Genomic DNA, 18,053 nt, shown 5'->3' with positions numbered 1-18,053 from the left:
CTTTGAGGTGACTTTGCTGGACTTTTTGAAAGGCTCTTAGCTGGACTTTCTTGGCTGGAGTCCTCTCAGGAGGCTTGGCTGCAGGTTTTTCTGCTTTCTTAAAGGAAGTGTCCAAGGAAGTTTGGACAGATGTTCTCCAGGGAGACGAGTGACGCAGTGCACTTGCTCGCTGGTGTGCAATCGCATCAGATCAAGTGTTGTAAAGTTGAAACAGATGTCAGAAAGTTGAAACATGATGTCAATTTATAAATGTTGTAAGTGCGACACATTGTAACTCAAAAAGTTGTAAGTTGAGGACTACTTGTATTCAGTGAGATAGCAGAAGCATTAGATGAGCAGTTTTTGCTCATCTCACCCAAGTCAGAACATGGCCCAAATAGCAGGGCTAACATCCTTACTCCCATAAAATGTCCTGGACTTTTTAATATCTACTAGGGCTGGTCAAAAACATGTGTGTCAAAAATATCAAAAGAAAGCCTTGTTTTTGACAAAAATCATGGGGGTTCTTATGAAGAGTGTCTGCTTTGAAAAGTTTTAGTTTTGCATTAAAAAATAGACAAAACAAAAAGTGTATGGCTGAATACCTGGACAGGGAAAAGCTTCATAGCATGTCTCCATTCTATTTTATATGCTACAAGGACAGGATCCTTCATAGGCCTACATCTACCATGATGAACCAGAACTCAGAAAAGAGGTAAATACATGGTGCAATATGGGAAATTAGTCAAGACAAAAGGCCTGGCTCATAAGAAGAAGGAGAGGGTGGGATATCCACATTGAAACTCCCATCAAGCATGGTAGTAGAATTTTTCTAATCATAATTTTCAACTTTTTGGCCAAAATGATCTTGTTTCTTATTTTTATTTTAGATGAAAGGCGATCAAAAATCTGTAGAAAATGTCAAGTGAACATTTTTCTTTTTCTTTTAAATATTCTTCATGAAAGCTCCTATTTTTTGCCCAACATTTATTCTGATATTAAGATGCTTCATTTATTCTTCAGTACCTGCAGGATCACATACAAAACCCTTAATATAGAAGAGATACGTATAGGGAAGACAGAACTGGCTCATAGAGAAACCCTGAGACCAAAGTGTCTGAGTACCATTTTCATACTCAGAGGTAGTTTTTTGGGCTCCCATACATCTGTGTGGAGCCTACTCCAGTGAGCTGTAAATCCAGCATCGTGGAGCATGAAGATTCGCACCCTCCAGCAGCCTTCCACATTATGTGTATCAGAGGCACAGTGCATCTCCATGCTGAAAAATGGCAGTGGGGAGCTTTGAAATAAAACACAATTGATGAGCTTCAGTTCAAAGCACCCCACCACGGGTTTTTCAGTGCAAGGATGTGGATACATGTGACACACAGGTGCTTTTAATTAATACAGCTCGCTAATTAAAGTTCTCAGCTCCGTGTCCCGCAGCACATGTAAAAATGCCCACTAATATTTCAATAGGTGGGGCATACTTTGTGGTTTCCTTTACTGTTCCTACTCCTAGGGAGAGAAATGGCATCTGCCAGCAGAGAAGTTCTTGCCCTTCCAGTCGGCAGTGTATGAGACAAGGGGAGGAGGCCGTGCAGCAGACAGCTGACTCTCCAAAAGCAGAGGTTACTACGCAGCTGATTGCTTTGATGATACCTAAGGTTGACCCCCTCTGTGCTGCTACATTTGCCTGCTTTTACCGGAGCATGAGTATATTTCAAGTCACTGTATTCAAATTCATTTTAAAGCCATCCTTCTTGCAACATGAAGGAGAGACTGGAAATTTCTAATCTAGTTGCTGCTCCAGCAAGGGAGTAAATATTTGTGGTCACAGCTGAAACATGCCTGAGAGTCTAAGAGCCTGGACACCACGCTCTAAATGGCATCTTCTCTGTGTCTGGCTCCACTGCTGCCTATGCTAGCAGCTGACCCTGGGGCTGTCTTGGAGGAAATATTTGGGGTTTGGCTTGAGCACTTTGCTTTCTCCACTCTTCCTAAATATAGCATTTGCTTCGAATGATACAAAGGGATGTTAGGATACTACATACACGTCTGAAGATAAATTCTAGCTCTAGGCAAGATCCATCTACTGTTTCCCCAGAGGGCTGTCAATCTTTCCAATGCACAAACTTATCTAGCTAATGCATTTACTTACTAATTCTTTTATTAAGATGAAACAAACTGTTGAAGTTGCAAGTTATTTTCTGAACTATGGAAAGAGAGGAGGTCAGAAGTACAAGATAATTTAGACACAGTAGAATCAAGGCTGTTCTAGATTATGAATTATAGCAAGTATATGATATTGCTATCAACAAAAGTTTCCCTTTACCATTTTATATCACTCCATGATCCTGAAATATCGTTCTTTAGTATAGCCTGTCACTGTGTCTAGCCACAGAATTTAGTATACATAACTAACATGCAGACACTCAAACGGTAGTCACCACCTAAAACCTAACTGTCATGATCATGTGGCCAGATGCAGTTACTCCAACTTTTATCACTTGAGAAACTGGCCTATATTGTAAATATAAAGCAAAAGCTGTAATACCTTAAATAATACTATTTGGTAAGGGTTGATAAAGGGTTATATTCACAGTATCCTCCAGTACGTTTAGTATCACTTGCACTTCTACCTTTAAAGCAGTGTGAATTACTTTGAGGGCCATATCCATATAAAAATAATAATACAACTTAGAATTTTCTGTAAGATAGGTCATTAATGGTACGTACTTTAGAGAAGGCACTATATTGCAAGTAAAAAAGGCATATCAACTGTGTAACAGATTTGTAAAATAAGTACTTTTAACCATCTGGAGATGCATCAGTTTTCAGATATTACTCTTACTGCCACAATCCTTAGAAGGTGTAGATCCACATAACTGATCTAAATGGGATATGAAGAAGAATCCTGCATTCAAAGGTTTCAGAAAACTGTGGAAACTGTGAAACAGGAAGAAAACTGTGTCCAAGTTCCAACTGTTGTTGTCAGCAATCCCTTTATTCAAGGATGATCTCTACCACAGTTCATTTTATAGATTTCATAGACCCCCAAGTCCCTTTTGTCCATAGTGCTAGCCAACATAGCACTGCTGAGCCTGTAAAGATGCTGCAGATTTTTCCTCCCAAGGTGGAGAACCTCGCATTTTTCAGTGTTAAATACCATCAGGTTCTCATCCACCCATTTGCTGAGCCTGTCCAGGTCAGCCTGGATCACCCGCCTGTCCTCAGGTGTGGACGCTTTACCCCAGAGTTTGATGTCATCAGTGAACTTGACCAGTCTGTTTCTGATACCAGTGTCCCATCTGGTTTAGCAGTTGCCTTTGCTTTTCCTCCAGCTCCACACATATCTAAAAAAGGACTTTTTATTGTCCTTGATACTTGTAGCTAGTTGGAGTTCTGTCACAGCCTTGTCTTTCCTGGTTCGCTCCCTGCAGGTCTGGACCAGAGCAGAATATTCATCTTTGGAGGTGGAACCAGTCTTCCATCCTTTGTAGGTCTTCCTTTTTAGCCACAGGAAGTCCGCCAGTTCCCTGGAGAGCCAAGGGGGCTGCTATGCCCTTTTGTTGCCTTCCCTCTGAGATGGGATAGACTTTGCTTGCACATCCAGGATTGCTCCCTTGAGGAGCAACCACTCGTCCTGGACTCCCCTCCCCTTTGGGCTGTGGCCTTGTAGGGCCTCCTGGGCTTGCCAAAGCACCTTTGATTGATGGGCCTTGATGTGACCTGAGTCGAATCTTTGAGCCATAGGTCCATCCACAGAAGTTGGAGGTCTTTCCGCAGGAGAGACTAGGCTGTAAGCTGGGGTTGCTCTCCTTTTTCTTCCTTTGCCCTCTCTTCTCTGCTTCAAGTGTATTACCTTGAAATGGGCTGCCATTTGGTTGAGTTTGTAGTGCCACTGAAGCCAGCATCTCCCAGGTGTTGATGTCAACATCTATTTCCTTGAGGTATGCTTTCAAAGTGTCCTTGTAGTATTTCCTCTGGCCATCATGAGAGCTCAGGTGATAGCTAAGTTGAGAGTAGCACACTTGCTTTGGGAGTTGATAGTCAGGCATCTGCACACAATTTCCTACCCAGCATAGTTGGTGCTTCAGGATCACCAACTCAATTCTGGTAACACTGGCTTCAGCAAGCATGCTGGCATTTGTGCAGTGATCTTCCCATTTGATGTGGAGGATTTTTTGAAAGCATCATTAAATATACCTTTCCAGGCTCTTAACATGATGACAGTTGTTCACCCACGTTTCACATCTGTAGAAGACAGTGGGGGTGGTGATGTGTTCAGTTGAACCTAAGTTGCAGAGTTTAGTTTGGGTAGCCTAACCTGTATCAAGAGAGCACCATGAAAGTGTTTGGCCTGTAGACAGGAGGCCCCTGTGCATGCATCCCAGCATGCCCCATGGGTATGTCAGAAATTTCCGAGAGCAGTCAAGCACACAAGGCAGCCCTGACTGGCTGGCTGCCACTGGGAACCACATCTCCCCCAGGGAACTCCCACTCCTCTATCCCGCCCTTCTTCCCTACTCCAAGGCTCCCAACAAGACACTCTAAGCATGGCCTTCCTTTTGCTAGTCACAAGTGCATCAGTTTCTCTGTCCCCACCCTACTGTGGATCCTACCCCTCCAACACAAGCTGATGAAACTTGACTGAGGCTGTGGATTGTGGCTTCCAGCCTAGGATCAAGGCACCTAGCCTCCTGCATGGGGCTACTTACCATACCTTGCAGTAACCAAGTAACCTGGAATTGGCTGGCTACCGTTACCTGGCTGATGAAGCCAAGGCCCTTCTGGACACCACTGATTATGTGGTGCTCTGGGAGTACTTCCAGACCATCAAGATGCAGTTCAGGGCTTGTGAGCACAGCATCAACAAGTGGGAGAGCACTTGGGACAAATAGTGGCTGTAGAACTGCATGTGCTGGGCCACATTCATGGCCATTGTTACCCAGCTGGCCCCCTGCCATACTGTCCAGCAGGGAGCAAATGGGACCCTCTCAAGAAACTCAGTTAGCCACTTGCTAATCAAGAAACTCAAGCTTTCACATTTATCACCCCAGAAATACAAGGTCGTCCCAGGATCTTGCATTTCCCAGGACTGTGCAGGAGTGGAACTCTCCCACCCTCCCCTGTCATTGCAAAAGAAGTACTTTCTTCCCAACTCTTATTTGACATAAGTTAGTTGGCACTGGAGGCAGGAGCTTTATTATGTGTGAGCCCTCACCCCCACCTCCATCTCTACATCCTGCTCCTTCTGCAGATTTCCCCCAAAAGGTGTTTGAGTCCTAGAAGGGTGTCACATGCTTTGATGACATGGTTGAGCAGCTGGGGATGCCAGTCAGTGTGGGAATCAAGCTTCAGTGTTATCTCTGGCTCCAATAGGATGATCTGACATCCCAAGATGCCATGTCCACTGTAACAACTATGGATGCAGTGCTAACCTTCTGAAGACCCAGCTGAGAGAGTTTTTTGCCCACCTACTACTACACAGGTTCTGCCCTATGGGACACTCCTCAGAAAAGAGCATGGTGTGCCTTTTGCCCCTGGAGGTGTGGTTGGCATTGCAAGCCTGCTTGAAGCTAGTCTTTATCTATTTGGTTTTGCCCCTGCACAATGACCCATCCCAGTCATGGCCCTGCATTCCCATCTCTGTGGCAATCTGCTTGTACATCTCCTTGTTGCAGTGCAAGCTGTGAAGCTGTTCCTGGGTCTCTTCCTCACCCCAGATGAGATTCCCACATCTCCTCAACTGTCCAATTCTGTCCCCAGCTATAAGTAGTGGAGGGACATGGGCCAGGCTTTGCCATGGTGTTTGGTCTGGGTATCTGTGGGTGGATTTGGTGTAATCCAGGTGGGTGAGGCAAGGTGTAAATCAGACAACATGGGTCTGGGTCTTGGCACATGGTTCCCTCTCATTCTGACTGGGTCTGGGTCCAGTCAGGTATGTCTTCTGCACGAGAGTGTCCACAGCACAGCTGGCCATACCCCGGAAAGCCCTAAACTTTGCAGGGTCATCCACAGCCAGTTCCAGCATGGCAGGCCATGTCCCACCAAGACCCTAATTTTCCAGGGGCATCCACCTGTCCCCAACAGACATGCCAGCAACACACACCCATACCATGAGCTAATACGGCTTGGATATCTGCCAGCGGCAGCCAGGCCAGACACAACCACCCAAGCTGCAATTTTGTCAAGGTTACTTCCTTTTCTGCCTGCACCTGCCCTGCACTCCAGACTCAAAATTTCAGAACTGGCTCCCACAAGCTGGGGGTGAGCCCATCCTGGGATCTGGGCTGTTGTTTGGTGCTTGGGTCTGAAACTTCAGTTCTGAGGTTTTGGGTCTGTTTTCAAGTCTTGGGAACCTGGGTCTTTATGTATGTGCCTGAGTCTTAGTGGTGGGTCTGCATGTTCACAGACTCACCACTAAATTGGGGTTTGGCCCTGGGTTTGGAGCATTTGGAAGTCTAAGTTGCATGCATACATCTGTCTACCTCCTGTGTCTTTCTGAAGGCTAGAGCACAAGGTGGGCTTGGAAAGAGGGGCAAAGGCAAGAGGGTGGACTTCGCTTCACACTCAGCTGGATTAGTGGAGCGTGGCCTGAGTGCTAGAGCATACATCTCCCTGCATGAGGGATGGAAAAGAAGGGGCAATGCACAGTGGGATGCTGGAGATCAGTGGGTTAATTTGTATCAATAGGGGAACTGTAAAACTGTTTGATAAATCAGTCTAATCCCCAGCAAATTAAATTTAACCCACATCATACAAGGTTTGAATTGTTACCACATGTGCCATTTTTTAACTGGACTAAGCATTTTTAGTGACTGCACACTGAGCATTTCTACCAGATCAAACGTGATTCTATTGATACATATATAATACTTGTACACAGCCCAAGTTTATCCCAACCATGCAGCTCATCCAATAAATGATACCACCCACAACAATCCTCATTTTTGTTGATGTAAATGAAGCCACTTAAGTTTACAACAATTCAGAACTGAGACCAATGGTTCATTTACTAATGAGGTGAACCTAAGTAGACACAGCAGCTTAAGATGTCCCATTCTACTTATTTATTCAACAGGATTAAGTGCATACTTAGTATATTTGTGGTTGACACCAACCTGGGTGGTATTACAGACACTCTGAAGGGTAGGGCTAGAATCAAGAATGATTTAGGCAGACTGGAGAAATGGTCTGCAGTAAACCAGTTAAGATTGAAGAACAGCAAGTGCAAAGTCCTACAATTGGGACAAAATGATTGTATGCACAAATACAGACTGTGGAATGACCGACTATGCTGAAGGATAGCACAGAAGGATCTGGGGGTTATAATAAACCATAAAATGATTATGAGCCAACAGTGTGCTCTGTTTGCAAAAAAACCCAACCCAACAGCACACTGGGTTGTACCAAGAGGAATGTCACTTGCAAATCAAGGAAGTGATTCTTCTACTCTGTTTAGCACTGGTGAGGCTTCACCTGGAATATTACTGTATTTAGTCAAATCCAACACAATGTTCTTGGCCTCAAACTGCAGCATAGGACATTTAGTTTGGAGATCAGGACAAACTTTCTGACTACGAAGGTGACCAGACATTATAACAGCCTATCTAGAGCAGTTGTGGAACCTTTAACCCTGGAGATTTTCAAGAGCAAGTAGGACAGACACTTGGGTTGGATGGTTTAGTTAGGGAAGATCCTGTCTTGAGCAGGATACTGGACTGGATAACCTTGTGAAGTCCCTTCCAGTCCTACTATGGTGCTATGCTCCTATTAACTGTGTGTTAAAACAATGTTGTTATTAGTTCTTTTGGCAATATGTCTTGTACAAAACTAAGTTTATAAAAGGTAAAACAAAATTAATAGTGTAATTAGAAAAAAAAAAACTGAAGCCATATACATGTCCACTTAAATCAGTGGACTGAGTGACATGGGACTGATCTGTGGGCCAGATCCTGCACATGGGGTTGGCATGCAGAATTAATCCAGTTGTGTGATCCAGCATGCCAGTCCAGCCCCAGTTGCCAGATCCACCTACAGAACAACTCCACCTCCCAACCCAGCCCAGCACTAGATCCTGTCTCAAGCTGGCCTGACCCCTCATGGCAAATATGGCCACACACCAACCTGCCCCCATGGGCCATGCACCAGATAAGTCATGTGCAAACCTAATCCCATACACCAGGCCTTGCCATCCAGCCTGCAGGTCTTCCCCTGGGTCCCAAAATTTGGCAGCATGGTAGCAGCAATTAACACTGCCACTGTTTTCCTGTCACCAAATTTCCAGACCCAAGGGAAGACTCTTGGGCTGGATGACAAGGCTCCACAAGCCAGCTCTGACCTGTGGGACAGAAGTTGAACATCACTCACAAACTGTCACTTAAGCTAATTTGATTAGCCTACCAGTGTGAATACAATGATGCTGCTTCTTGTTCTGGAGGTAGCATTCATGAAGCCACATGGTATGGTTTAATGTATTGCTGTCTGGCTTGGTAAATTTGCCTGTAGACATGTCTACTGAGATACAGGATTTGACAAATTATCAGATTAAGTAGATGTAAACTGGTTTGAAATGTTTCAGGAAAAAAACAATCAAACCACAGCCCTAATTTTGCTCAATTAATTAAAGACAGAAATTCTACTCAAGTTGATGACTTCAATCAGGTAAGTAAAACAAGGAGAGTCGTGCCTTAAAACAGTCTAGAAATGCTATGTTGCAAAGGCTCTGGTTTAGTTTTGCACAGACTGTTTGATTTCCTATCTTAAGTTTTGGACTGAAGAATGAACATCTCCCTGCCACCAAAAAAATAAAAAAAAAAGGAAACTTAAAAGGAAAAAGTGTTGCCAGGTCTTATGATATTTCTTGACTCCAGAAATTGCAGTTTCCAGACGCACATGATAAGGAGAAAATTGGAGATGACCAGGGCAAGGGAGATGCATTCCATACTAGCAGATAGATAGTACACTAAGTAAGTAAGTACTAGTAGTAGTAATAATAAACTTGGATTTTAAAGAGGTAATTTGTTGATTTTTGAATGCTTTGGTTTGGCAATATTGAAAGGGCACTTGTAGTGCATCACAACAGAATCATGCAAGACAGTGATCCTTCTACAGATTCAAGGGGCTCAGCCCTATATCACTGTCACAGTTAGCATTCATCAGATACCTCTTTCTAGGAACCTAGGCTGAGTTTCTAATTTATTATTAAAGCATTAATATTAATATACTTAACTAAAAAGTCAGTGACCTTGTGGCTTCAAATTTTATTTGAAATGGTTTCCACAGCTCTAGTTTGAAACAGAAAAGCTTTAATAGTTGTAAACTATTTGTATAAGTCACTCACTGTTACGTATTTTCAGCTGTTCATTTGAATGAACAGAATAATAAAGTACTTTTGTGATCAAATTAATAACATTACATTTACCACAAAACTAATACAGTATACATTTTTCCTTAAAAATATATGGATTGTAGAATAAAATAGAGCAGAACAGAAAAGAACAGAAACATTCTGGTGTTTATACACATGCTTCTGGTGGGGGGGGAAGGGAGCGCTTTAATTAGAGCACTTCTGGGAGCTGTTCTAATTAAAGCATCTGGAGCATTTCGTGTATCAGTATCCCTGCACTTAAAAATGGCAGCAGGTTTGCTTTTAAGTTCATTCAAAACATTTTAGTTAAAGCACCCGCACTGCCATTTTTGAAGTGCAGAGACAATACACAAGATGCTGGAGGCTTCTGGAGTGTGGTAATTACCATGCTCCAGCAGACTTGATCAAGTCTGCTCTGATACACTGTAATTACAGCACATTGGAACAGTCTTTCTGCTCGTGTATAGGCACCCTCTGATTTTACCCTATTTAACAATTTTAATTTACTGAAAACTTGGTGCCCACTTTTAAAAATCAAATCCCATATGTATGTTCCTATATAGAATTTAGGAGCCATGTTTTTAGCTACAAACAATTAAAGGCTAAAGCCTTGGCAATTGGCCATTTACATCTAAGTGGCGGTTCCCAACTTGGGAATACTTTCAAGGAATCTCCAACCAAAGCTTTCACATTAAAAGTTTGGGAATAAACTGAGTATAAGGGAATTTGCTGTCAGTTCTGCAAACTGAAGAAATTATATTCAAAATAGATTATTTTTAAATAAAGGCTTATGTCCTATATTTATTCTCAGTTTTTGATTCAACAGTTGAGAGCTACCAACCAGAATGTGGAATGGGCATGTGATGTTCTAGAAAGAAGGTGACGGTGAATTTTTGGTTCAAGTGGAACAAAGTAACCACTTTATAGGATTTTAGGGCTTTTCTATGAAGATACTATTTCAGAGTAAAACAAATTAGGTGGGGGTCCATCTTTAAGATTTAGGTCTCCCCTTATCCTTGCTGAAAGGAAGCCATATTCAGAAATGCAGCATGAAACAAGTCACTAGGAGTTAAAATCATGTAGCCATGAGGGCCAAAAGTACTAGATTACTGCCCTGCAGTTGGATCAGGTAATAGGTAGGAAAACCTTGGCTAGTGCTTAAAATAGATAAATTAGAGCAAGGTTTCTCAGCAGTCTGAATGAAGGCAGCAAAAACTTTATCTTGGACTAATACATGGTTGAGGGAAACAAAGGAGATATAGCTTCCTTCTGCCCTTTCTCCTCTGTGATATGCAAAGACTTCCAAGATATGGGCACACCACATAAGTAGTGCCAGCCAAAAGTCTCCTAGCTGGAGTATCTGTAGCACATATGCATCAACTGTGGAATGCCCATATGGCCAGTCATTCAAAGGAGAATTAATATTGCAAGTCACATTTTTAAACATGCAATTCATGGGAACCTCCCTGAAGAACCCTGTTATTGTTATTCATAACTGTCCATGCAACTCCCACATAAACCAAGATAAAAATGTGCCTTGTATGCCAAATTACACTCAGGAACTTGCACAGATTTTTAATGTGTTCCATTACACAGATGGCATTGCAATTCAAAGCAATATTTCACTGCAGTTCAAGTAAAAAAAGGATTTTTTTTTTTTTGGTTCATCAGACCAGGGCTATAGTTGTACATTCAAATGTATGGCAGATTTTTTTAATTTCATTTGTGAGCAGAATGATAAATAAGAACTGACATCATAGCCTGCTATCAAAAGCTATATCTTTGCTATGCTTCAAGCACATGTTTTGTAACGTCTGGAAAGTATCTTTCATTCAAAGATCTCTGGAAATGAAATGAATTCCATCTGATGTTATTGCTGTTCTGCTAACAGACACACAGTTTAAGTAATGCACAGTGAGTAAGAAAACAAACGGTCTCCCTCAGCACGGTTTGGAGGAGCCAGATCACTATGAAAGGGTCAAACAAATCTTGTGGGCAAGGACTTTGATTTATGACCTAGAGATTTTCCTTTCAGTTCAGTGATTTTAAAAATATACACTACTGGAGTAAGGTTAGGTATGGAATCATTCACTTCCTACAAGTGGGACAAAATAACATAATTAGTGCTATACTGGGCCCGGCCAATGGGCCATCTAACCTAGTCTTCTGTCTGCAGCAGTGGCAGACGTGGACGCTATAGAGAATGCATTGACCCAGATATTTCTAAAGTTACCTATCCCCAGTTCAATATCCTCCCTGGAATCCAATATTATTAGTTTAGAGTTGCCAGAGGAAACATCTTCAGTCGTTCTGTCCAATAACCATTACTAGCTCTATCATCCATAAATGTATCCAGTCCCTTTTCAAACCTGCCTATGCAATCTGCCTCCACTACCTCCTGTGGAAATGAAGTTCACAGGTTAACTATGTGTTACTTACAATAGTACTTTCTCTCATTAGTTTTAACCTCCTGGTATAATTGGTGCCCTCTACTTCTACTGTCCTGTGACTTGGTAAACAATAGTCAGTTCCCTGTTCACTTGGCCCATACCCTTCATGATTTTATGGACCTCTATCATATCCCCCTCAGCCTTCTCCTTGCCAGGCTGAAGAGTCCACTATATTTGAGAAGCAGTACAGGTATGATTAGCAGCCAGGATTGTGTTTCTGCATTTGCTACCAGGGCAGATCCCTTTGACTATGTGGCACATGCTCAGTTTGCTCTCTGAACTCACCAATGTCAGAGCTTCTCATATACCATGAGGTCTGAGCTCACCAGCTGATTGGTGTGGGCTCTGTCTGGAGCTTGTTTTCAAGCAACTCTAGAACCCATGGGGCGAGAAACTCTGCTGTCCTGTCTTTCAATCCCATCCCTCCATCAAGAGAAATTAGGGGATGAGTAGTGGTAGCACTCTGTCCTTGGGCTCTGGAGACAAGGAATTACATGCAGAAGTTGATATTTTTCACCATGAATCGAATGAAAGAATAGAGAGGAAAATATGAACAGAAGTTTATCCATCTGGAAGGAGGAATCGTATGCAAGGATGTCAATATTTCTGCCTTTCTTTAATACAATAATGAATGTGGGGGGGTCTTGATATAAGAGAGAGAGGTCTGCTAGGAGAAGAAAATTATCTGCATAATACACAAGGCTCCTCAAGACCTGGTTTGAAAAATAAAGATGCGGTAGCTAAGATCTAGGTGTTTAAGAAGTACTTTATGAGTTGAATGGCTGTATACAAATGCCAGGCTTTACAGTTTGTTTAGGCCCCCAGCCTAAGGAAAATTAGGGCTGATTTGATGTCAGCCAGCAGGACAGTTCAACACCTGTTTCCAGATTGAGAAATGGAGGGAATTTTTCTGTTCATTCTTCCTACATTTTGCTTCCAAAACTAATAGGTGATTTGTTTGTTTTTTCTTGTACTGTATTTCTTTTTTGTGTGCAATAAACCTTATTGATCGTCTCCGGCAGGAGTGGTTTCAGAGCAACTGACCACTACAGATACTTCACTTTTGTAAAAGGAAAAATCTATAATATTTTGCAAACTAAAGTGTGAACATACTATATCCTGAGAAGTTTCTTCTAGTGGAGCTTCAAGATCTGATCAGGCAGGAGCTGGAAAGTTGCTGGGGTAAGGAGAACACCAAAACCAAAATCTAATCTGTGCTGACAGTGGAGAGAAGCTTGGAGGTGAGGAATCACCCTTACATTGCACCTGCAGTTTGTGGCAGGGTGGATGGTTGTCATTCATAAATTCTTGGAAGGTTTAGATCAGTGATACCCAACCAAGATGTTGCAGCACCTTGGGGTGCCTTGAGATCCTTTCAGGGGTATTGTGGAATGTCATGCAATGTTAGCACTGTTAAGCATGCAGAATGATTCACAAGATAAATCCAATTATTTCAAATCAGAATCCATCATGTTAAAAACAATTCTGAACTGTTGTGGTCTTTCAGGCTAGGGACAGACATTATACATAAACTGGCTTACGTGATCAGAAACTGGTTCAAACCTGTAACGGAACAGACATAAACCAGCTTCCAAATGGCTGAAACCAGTTTGAGTTGCACCTGGTTGAATGTAGTATCAGACTTAACTGATTGAGCTCAAAACAGTTTAATGCATTGTCTGTCCCAGACCCCTTCCTGGTTGAATTTAAGCCAGAGTCCCCCTGCAACCTGGCATGCTCTCTGGGCTGGCCCCATCCCACTTCCCCCCAGCTAGAGCAGGGGCAGGCAGGGGCAGGGGTCTGGCCAGATGTTGGCCTGGAAAGGAGCAGGGAAGAAATTTATTCCCACCTCCTCCCTCCCCTGTCCCAGCAGCACAGACCTACAGTTCTCCATGCTGACTGCTCCAGTGGCGGAGGCATGGCCATTCCCAGCAGTAGCCTTGGCTGAACTGGCCAGAGAGGGGTTTAATTCCCCCCTCCCTGTCTCTCCACCAGGGACCTGAGCTGGGTCTGCCAAGCACTCCGCCCTCACTGCTGCAGCAGTGAAGTCAGGCACGGCTAGACACCAGCCAGCATGGCCCCTGAGGCAGAGTGGGCAGAAAGAGATGTTATTCCCCCCTCCATCTCCGGGGGACCTCAGCGGGGGTCTGCCTGCCCTTACTGCTACCACCCTCTCCCTTCTTGGGGCAAGCAGTGAAATAAGCACCCTGCTGCCCCCTCCATCAGACACCAGAGGGAGAGGGAATAACCCCCCCTCCCTTCTTCCCCCGTGCCTAGGGGCCCTGCCAGCCAGCATCTAGCCACACCCCCACCCGGGAATGCAGCGGCGAGAGGCCAGGGCTCTTGATTGGGCCAGCAGTCCCTGTCATCGTGTTGGGGAGCGCAAGCCCCTTCCTTAAGTCCAAAAAGGCTGAGGGCAAGCCTCCAGTCCAAAAAGGTTGAGAACCACTGGTTTACAGGCTTCACAGAAGACTGATGGTTCTGGTGGGATTCATCTGTTTTAAACCAGAAAGTTCTGTGATCATCCAGCCTATTCTCTTACACAAAACAAGCCACATGCCACTCATTGAATAGTTTGTGCATGAAAACCACTAGCTTTTTGGTACTGAAATTTCATATGGGAATAAAAGAGGAGTTCCAGGTATGATGTGTGAAAGATCAGGCCCACTACCTTTGGAAGAACAATTATTGCACTTCCCTAAAACCCTATAATTTGCTAGGTGTAGATTTGGGACCACTACTGCTAAACGTTGTACATATTTTATAGGTTCTACCAGGACAGACATATTGACAGGATCATTCATGAAAGCCATACAAAAGAAAATGATACAGTCGAGTCATCACTGAACTGATGGCTCATAGTTTCATAGTTTCTAGGGTCAGAAGGGACCTGAGCAGATCATCAAGTCTGACCCCCTGCCATGGCAGGAAAAAGTACTGGGGTCAACTGACCCCAGCAAGGTGTATATCTAGCTTCCTCTTAAAGACCCCCAGGGTAGGAGCCAGCACCGCCTCTCTTGGAAGTTGGCTCATGAAACTGCAAAGTGGTTAAACGTTATGCAGACAAAGTAGAGAATTGCCTTATATGTTTTTAAATACTTCAAGAGCGAATGAAGTCAAGAATTATATGATCGACACCTGCATCTCCATTTCAAAATGCAGGACCAGACTCACTTCAAGAATTAGAAAGGGCTAGTAACAATGATACTCTTCAGTATTATATGAGTGTTAATGCTACTCACCTTGGTTGTAAAGGTTTAGAGATGATCCTGCCTTGGGCAGGGGGCTGGACTAGATAATCTTGCAAGGTCCCTTCCAGCCCTACTTTCCTATGATTCTATGAAATAGGCAGTGCTGGGGCTGAAGCAAGGTGAAAGATAGATAGGCTTTTTAAACAGTAATAGTGTGCCTTTGGGCAGGAAAATGCATGCAAGGAGAACCATGCATCACCAGTATCAGCAGCAGATTGGTTCACACACTGAGTTACACTGCAAAATTTCTAACAAAAGGCGTTTATCACACCAAGGCCTGTATAGTCATTTGCATACCCACTACACTTGATTTAATCATCCCCGTTACATTACTGTTATCTTTGACTATGCCAACAGTGACAACTCATCAGTATTATTTCAACTGTAAAGATATAATCTTTGATCTAAATATAGCACGAATTGCTTTAATAATGAATGCGAATTCCATTTTCATTAGGCAAAAAATGCTCAAGTAGTCAGACAGTAACCCACACAACAGTAACCTAGCACAACTCCAGCAAATCAAAAACCATTGCAAGCAATATGTCTTTATGCAAGCAACAAGGCATAAAGAGTGGTTCTACTTGTTAGACAATTGCTTTAAAAAGCATTAGATAATACCTCCTCTTCATCTCTGGTTTGATTGGCTTACAATACTGATTCATTATGATGCAGGTTGTCTACTGCAATACTGTTAGTAGGACAGAAATAGCCCAAAAGACTTCACTGTGTCAGTATAAAGCCATCCAGAAATTAATTACTGCATAAAAATAGAAACCCTGAGTAAACAACAAAAAAGATAGTGCTTTGAGAAATCTACAGGATAACTTGTAATATTGTTGACAAAGGACACAGAATTTTTTCAGTTCTAAAGAAAGTAAAAATGTCCATTAGATAACATACCCATATCAAGAGTGCCTGTTCCATAATTGTCGTGCATCCTCTTCTTCACCAGTATACAATCAGTGTAAAACAGAACCAATTCTGACAGATATCATTTTATAACCATCGCACTAGCAAACATGATTTACATGGGGTGCAGAGCAACGGAGAAACAAATTCTTAAAGATGACAGATGACAGCTAGGGACAAACATTCAAGAACCCGGTGCCCAAATTGATTCAGTCTTTGCAGGTTAGTCTAACTGATTTACAGTTGCAGAGACATTCATGTTTAATTCTGGAGATGCAGGCACATGCCTGTAGTGGCTCAGGCTGGAAGCTGGGGGACACTGGAACAGCCCTCCCTTCTGTTCACAGAAGCCACAAGGCTGGAGGGAAGCTGACCTGGGGCGCATGGCCAGGCCCCCTGCAGGGGGCTAAATATTATTGCAGAGGGGTTTAAACCCCCACCCTGGCCAGGGCAGCACCTCAAACAAAAGGGGGCAGGGGGTGGGCATTAAACTCCCCCATCTCTGGACACAGGATCCTAGTTGGGGTCTGCCCAGATTTCCCTCTTGCTCAGGCAGTGGAGGACTTGCCCAGAGCCAGCTGGCATGGCCCTGCTGTCTGCCCAGGACTGGGGTGGGGATGTAGCTGTGGCTGTAGGGCTGAGCCCAGACAGACTTTGAGTGTTGCTGAGGGCAGAGGCATTGAGGCAGCCTGGGCTGGAGCTGTGGGGACTGCATGGCCAGACTGCTCCCAGCTCCCCATGCCCATGCCCAAGCCCAGCAGGGCTGTCATGGAGCCCCCAGATGGCTGGGTTGGGCCCCACAAGGTGGCCCCTGGGATCCAAGACCCTTCCCAGCCCACTGCAGCTGCATGGCAGCCTGGCCCAGCTACACAGGTGGGGCTGGCTGTGGAGTGGGCATCCTGGACCAGCTCAGAGCCACTGGTGGGTCCTGAGCCTGGCAGCCACCACCACCATGCCCCCATGCCCTGTGTAGCACCTGGGCTGTAGCCCCACAACCAGCAGTGGGCTGGCAGGCACGGGAGTCTATTCTGCCCCCTTCAACTCCAGCTGCCACAGCCATGCCACTCGGGGAGGGAGGAGGGGCAGGAAGCTTCAGCGCCGCGGTTTCTGCCCCACGCACAGAGCTCTGGCTTCAGCTCCTGGACACGTGGCAAGGCATCTGGGTGGAAGGTGTCTGGGGGCTGCACCGGAGCTCCACACGCAGAGCAGAAACCACTGGGCTGAAACGCCCCACATCCCTTGCCACCTCCCACAGCAGAGCAGCAGCAGCAGGAATGCAGGGCGAATAACTGTTGGAGGCAAGGGGAAGCTGGGTTGGTCCGGCAGGCCTGTTCTTGTCCCCTCACCTCCAGCTGTGGCTCTTGCTGCACCACCCAGCTTGGGTGAGAGGAGCCACGTAGACCCCATGAGCCCCAGCTCTAGCTGCAGGGAAGGACCCAAACCTGGCTGTCCAGCCCCACTAACTCCACCCTCAGCAGCAGTCGCTAGTCGGCTGGGCTCAGCCTTGCAGACCCAGCTGCTAGTGAGGCAGGTAGATGGTGGGGGTCATGCCTGCCGCTCTGGCAATGCTCCTTCTCCTTCTGCTGGATCGGGGAGGAGGGAATGGGTGACAGCGGCTGAAGTCTCCCAGTAGGGGATGGGGGTAATAAACCCCCTCCCTCCTCCCTTTTTGCCTAAGGGAGTCATGCCTCTGGCCATGAGTCTGCCCCTGCTCAGACTAGGGAGCAGAAGGGTGCGGTCAGCCCAGCTCTCTGGAGCAGGCAGCACAGGTCTGCAAAGCATCTGGGATGCCGGGAGACTGTGATTTAACTTAAACAAGGCAAGGGTCTGGAACAGAAGTTGCATAAACCAGCTTGATCCAAATCAGTTAAGTCTGATACTACATTCAACCAGGTTTATCTCAAACCCATTTCAGCCATTTTGAAACTGGTTTATGTGCACTGAGCATGCCTTCTGTTACAGGTTTAAACCAGTTTCTGATCACTTAAACTGTTATATGTGTAACTTCTGTCCCTAGCCCAGGAGGAATAGTGACACGGGCAGGGAATTTTATAAGCCATGTGTTTCGTATAATGATAACAGGCC

Source organism: Crocodylus porosus, unplaced genomic scaffold (assembly GCF_001723895.1).
Source record: "Crocodylus porosus isolate Cpor-Errol unplaced genomic scaffold, CroPor_comp1, whole genome shotgun sequence".
Taxonomy (NCBI): Eukaryota; Metazoa; Chordata; order Crocodylia; family Crocodylidae; genus Crocodylus; species Crocodylus porosus.
The sequence above is the reverse complement of the archived record's forward strand: the minus strand, read 5'-3'. Positions refer to the sequence as shown.